The sequence below is a fragment of the Bos javanicus genome, unplaced genomic scaffold, assembly GCF_032452875.1.
Source record: "Bos javanicus breed banteng unplaced genomic scaffold, ARS-OSU_banteng_1.0 tig00000403_1, whole genome shotgun sequence".
In the NCBI taxonomy this organism is placed as follows: Eukaryota; Metazoa; Chordata; class Mammalia; order Artiodactyla; family Bovidae; genus Bos; species Bos javanicus.
This window is the reverse complement of record NW_026893843.1, coordinates 312,887-318,645: the sequence shown is the minus strand read 5'-3', so window position 1 is coordinate 318,645 and position 5,759 is coordinate 312,887. Positions and strand designations below refer to the sequence as shown.

The 5,759-nt window shown below is 35.0% G+C and overlaps 1 pseudogene; it reads right to left on the bottom strand.

Annotated features, from left to right (window-relative positions):
- Positions 1-4,257: 4,257 nt before the first annotated feature.
- Positions 4,258-5,205, bottom strand: LOC133244021 (olfactory receptor 8H1-like; annotated as a pseudogene).
- Between the last annotated feature and the right edge of the window lie 554 nt (positions 5,206-5,759).

Here is a 5,759-nt window from a genome sequence, read left to right as displayed (position 1 = left end):
TTATCTTGACAGAGTTGAAGGAATATACTTTGTAAATATGAATATATAATACTGTGCATTTGGTAGTAATTGTGGAGCTATAAATTACTGGATTTATTACAAGATTATAATCCTGAAAATAAAGACAATAAAATATTGCCACTGAAATGGGTTGGTTTGAAATATAAATTAACTAATATATGTAATCTTCCTAGTATATGTATAATTTGAGAATCAAATGATCAAATATGTCCCTTGGACTGCAAGGAGATCCAAGCAGTCCATCCAAAAGGAAATCAGTTCTGAATATTCATTGGAAGTACTGATGCTAAAGCGAAATTCCAATACTTTGGCCACCTGATGTGAAGAACTGACTCATTGGAAAAGACCCTGATGTTGGTAAAGATTGAAAGCAGGAAGAGAAGAGGACAGCAGAGGATGTGATATTTGGAAGGGATCACTGATTTGATGGATATGAGTTTGAGCAAGCTTCTGGAGTTGGTGATGGACAGGGAAGCCTGGCATGCACAGTCCATGGAGTTTCAAAGAGTCAGACATGACTCAGCAATGAACTAACTGAACTTGATTTAACACAGTTTCATTCTCTCATTGATATAATTTCATTCTCTAAGTCATTACAGATTTCACTATGCAATATATGTATGTAATATTCATATAGGAAGAAAAAATATATATACACATATATTTTCCTTTCTCTCCTTATTCTACAGTGATGGAAACTACACTAGATAGCATTTTTAAAAATGTATTTGGGCATTTAATCATAAATCTGGACAAACAGATTTCTGCTTCTTATGATTAACAAGAAAATTGTGGCATGTTTTCTGCTCTATGAGAGATCATATCAATGATATATTGAATCACATAAATGGAGATTAATTGATAATAAATATAAATCTTTATAATTTTCTACAGTTGACTATATATTTAATGCAAGTGAAAATGAAAATAATACAATTAGAGACACAGTAAATACAAATAAGCTTCAACAGTAATTTTGTTTCATACAACTTAAAAAATATGTACACTGTAGTTAAAATGAATGAATGAAAATCCCTGGTAGAGAAAAAAGAAAGGGGAATATAATTAGCTTAATTATTCTCAATGACCATGATGAAAAATCTTGAATCAGAACTGAATCAGATACTAAATCCGATGCTGTGCTTAGAAGGAAAAAAAATATATATATATATAGGATTAATAAAGTGGATAAGTGAGGAGTGAAAACAGTAGTTAAAACTGTAGTATAGTTAATGCTATAAAATATATAGGAGTAATAAAGTGGATAAGTGATGAGTTAAAAAAAAAATAATCAAAGATGAGTTAAAACTACCACATTCCTTGGCGGTCCAGTGGTTAAGAATCTGCTTTGCAATGCAGGGGACACTGGTTTGATCCCTGGTCCAGGAAGACCTCACATGCCATGGAGAAATTAAGCCCATGAGTGTGCCACAGCTAATGAGCCCAGGCTCTGGAGCACATGAGCTGCACCTACTGAAGCTCACGCACCTAGAGGCTGTGCTACTCAACAAGAGAAGCCACTGCAATCAGAAGCCCTCACACCACAACTAGAGAAGAGCCCCCACTCACCATGCGGAGGGGCTAAAGAAAGTCCGTGCACAGCAATAGTATCCATCACAGTAAAAATAAATGAATAGTAAATAAATGTTAATTTTAAAATGACAGGAGCCTCAATAAGTCCTTAAAGTAATGCAACTATTGTTTCATCAGTTGTCACAATAATTTACAATCTAAAAAATTTAATTGTAAAATGAAGTTTGTAGGAATCAGACACAGTCATATAGATCAGAAGAAAATTAAAAATGTAAAATCAAACATGTAACTGTGCCCATACAGATCCTTTATCATGAACTGTCTTCAGCTACTCTCAAGACTGATTATTTCTATAGGAATTTGTGTGTGTGTGTGTGTGTGTGTGTGTGTGTGAGATGTATGATGTATAAGTCCTAATCAGTTGACTCCAGTGATTTAAAATCATCTGAACAAAGTATAAAATTCTGTGTACACTCATTTCCATACCCTAACTACTAAGGAAAAGGTAATTGGAAAAGAAATCTATCAGCTAATCACCAGGCCATATTTTATACATGAATCAGAGACGTTTTAGAAAAAGAAAAAAAATTACAGAAATAGAATTTTCAACTAAGCTAATACGTTTGAGCACTAATATGCATGTGTGTGCATGCTAAATCTCTTCAGTTGTGTCTGACTCTTTGGGACCCTTTGGATCAGAGCCCACTAGGCACTTCTGTCCACGGGATTCCCCAGGCAAGAAGACTAGAGTGAGTTGCCATCCCTTCTCCAGGGAATCTTCCAGACCCAGGGATCCAACCACTTCTCTTATGTCTCCTGCATTGGCAGGCAGGTTCTTTACCACTAGTGTCTCATCTGGGAAGCCAAAGGAGTGTGCAAACACCAAAGCGTGGTATAAATTTGAATGAAGTAGAGTCCTTCAGTTTAATGCATTCATCACTGTGCTTTCACCAGCAAACAAAAGCAAAGAAAACATTTATTTACACGTTAAATAAGTGATACATTTGCTACATATTGTGGAGAGCACAAAATGACTAAGCAAATTCTTATCTCTAAGAGTTTATAATATTTTTGGAGAGAATTATTATAAACACACATATTATTTTAAAATTACCTCATAAAATATATCTTCACTTCCTTTCAATAAACGTTTAAATATGACTGCCCAATTCCTCTCATTTCTACTCAATAATTCATGCACAATGAAGGCAGGTAGGGAGACTCAAAAGTGAGGGGATATATATATATACATATATATATGTATATATATATATATAATAAGTGATTCACTCTGTTGTACAGCAGAAATTAACACAACATTGTAAAGCAATTACACTACGGTATAAATAAATACGTATCTTAAAAATGAACAAATATTTTAAGGGAGCTATCAAAATGATAGCACTTCATGCAGATGTTAACTTGATGAATTCATTAACATTTAGTATCCAAAGAATTGCAAACTGAGAATCTTTCTCATGTATCAAACACACAGCCATCTTAGATTTCAATGATAAAGGAATAATCAAAGATAATATTTTTAAATATACACAGAAAGTCTCAAAAAGGACATAGGAAATGTCAGAAATATTGCTCATGTACATAATAAACATACATATATACATAACTGTCAATCTAGAAGAACACATACGAAGTGCTTAATAACTTCTAGGGCATTTCTATTTCCTTAAATGTTTCAATATTTTTTTCCAATGTTTAACACTGTCCATTCTAAATCCAAAATTGTGAGGTGCTGAGTGTTTTCTCAGCTGTTTGTGGGTTTGTCCATTAAATCAATCAAAAATAATTCTTAAAACACAGCTGAATGTTCATCAAAAAAAGCCATTGTGCACTAAAAACTGGAGGGATATCAGTATTCTAATGATAAGGGCCAGGATTTATTAGTACTGCCTTAAATGCTTTACATAATGAACTGATTTGATCTTTACAGTAACGATGTGTGTGTGCATGTGTGTTTAGTTGCTCAGTTGTAGCCCACCAGGCTTCTCTATCCATGGAATTTTCTAAGCAAGAGCACTGGAGTGGGTTGCCGTTTCCTGTTCAGGAGACATTCCTGACCCAGGGATTGGAAGCTCGTCTCCTGCATTGCCACTTGTTTACCACTGAGCCACCAGGAAGCCCCTTATGGTAACTATATGGACCTGGAATTGTTTTTATCTAATGCAGTTTAAAACTTGAGGCTTATATTTTCAGTGATTTTTAGTGTTACATAAGTTATAGAACAGCAGACCTAGAATCTAAATTCTGGAACGTTTGGTTCCAAAGCAAGTGCTCATAATGACTCTGCTATATGCTTCTCTATAAAGTAAAGGAAATTATTTCTGAGATCAGTATCATTGTCCCCAAAACTGAACTCTGTTTCATCATAAAATTCAATGAAGTTGGAGCACTGGAATATGTGACATAGTTTAAAAGCTGACAGGTATACTTGTTCATGTATGAAATCAGTTGCCCTTAAAAATGTGTATATTTAGACCACAGTTTGACATGCTTCCTTGGTTTCCAATTATAATATAGTTTTATAAAAGTATATTCTTAGAAATATGAGAGATTATATTTAGTCAGGCAACACTGGTTCAACAGAATAAATAGATAAAAACTTCTATTTGCTTCTGGAGAGACAGCAAGGAAATACACTGTAGAAATGAAAAAAAAAATGAGCTTTGAAATTTAACATCACTGTTATTTTCGTTGTTTGGAGTCCTTTCTTTTCTGCATAACTCTATTGAGAGCACTTTTCACTTCTTTGTTTCTAAGACTGTATATAAGGGGGTTCAGCATGGGGATGACAATAGTATAAAAAACAGAAGCCACTTGATCCTTTCCCAAGGAGTAGGACTTACTTGGTTTTAAGTAAGTGAAAATCATAGTGCCATAGAAGATGGTGACCGCCAGGAGATGGGAGGCACAGGTAGAGGCGGCTTTTCACTTCCCTGAAGTGGAAGTGATTTTCAGAATAGTGGACAGGATGGCCAAATAAGACACAGATATTGTGATAAGAGACACCAATAGGGTGGAACCGGCAAAAATGAATATGATGATTTCGATGTCATGTGTGTCAGTGCAGGACAGGGGTAAAATTGCCCTTCCATCACAGTAAAAGTGATAAATTTCATTTGGGTTGCAGAAATGCAATCTACTCATGCAAGGAACACTGACAGAGGTATCAATAAAACCAATCAAATAGGATCCAAAGATAAGAGAGCACCAGCGTCTGGTGGACATAACAACTGGGTAATGCAGAGGGTTGCAGATGGCTGCATAGCGATCATAGGCCATGGAGGAGAGAAGAACACATTCAGTGGCGCCCAAGAAGACAAAGAAATACAACTGCATGAAGCAGTTCAGGTAAGAAATATACTTGCTGGAAGTCAGTAAGTTGTCTAAGGTTTTAGGGGTGATGACACTTGAGTAACTGAGGTCAAGAAATGACAAGTGACTAAGGAAAAAATACATGGGTGTGTGAAGCTGGGGGTCCAGGTGGATTATCAGGATCATCCCCACATTCCCCAGCACAGTGATCAGGTATATCGGGAGAAAGAGGGTGAGGAGGACCAGCCGGATCTCTTCAGAATCTGTCAGTCCCATGAGGATGAAGTCAGACACTTGTGTGATATTCCTTCTACTCATAGTGTCCAAATGCTCCAAAATGTTGAGAAATCAGAATTGATACATAGCAAGAATTACTATAATTTTGTTTCCAGAAATTGTGTTTCCAGAAACATCATGATATATTTAGCTTAGTTTAATGTTTCTAGAAAGTGATAATAATGAGGGATGTAGAGAGTAGGAAGAAAAAAATCTTAATTGATGGCCAAATGTAGAAATAGAGGTAAGTAAATATTTGGATATAATATAGTAAAAGCTAGTATATTGGATAATTAGAATGGCTGATGCTGCTTTAAATGATTCTCATTATTAATGCATTTAATTCTCATGAGGTTATACATAGGTAGTACCGTTTCTCCCATTCTTCATATGAGAAAAAGAGCACAGTGAATTTAAGTAACTGAACCTGAGTCAGAGCTACTAAATGTTGGATCTGTAATTCTACCAAGCTAGATTGACCTCAAAAGGAATGCCAACAATACTATATTCTTATTAATATTGATTTCAGCAAACCTGTGAAAAAATGTTAGATATAATATATATACACATATAATAAACAATGATAGAATGGTCTT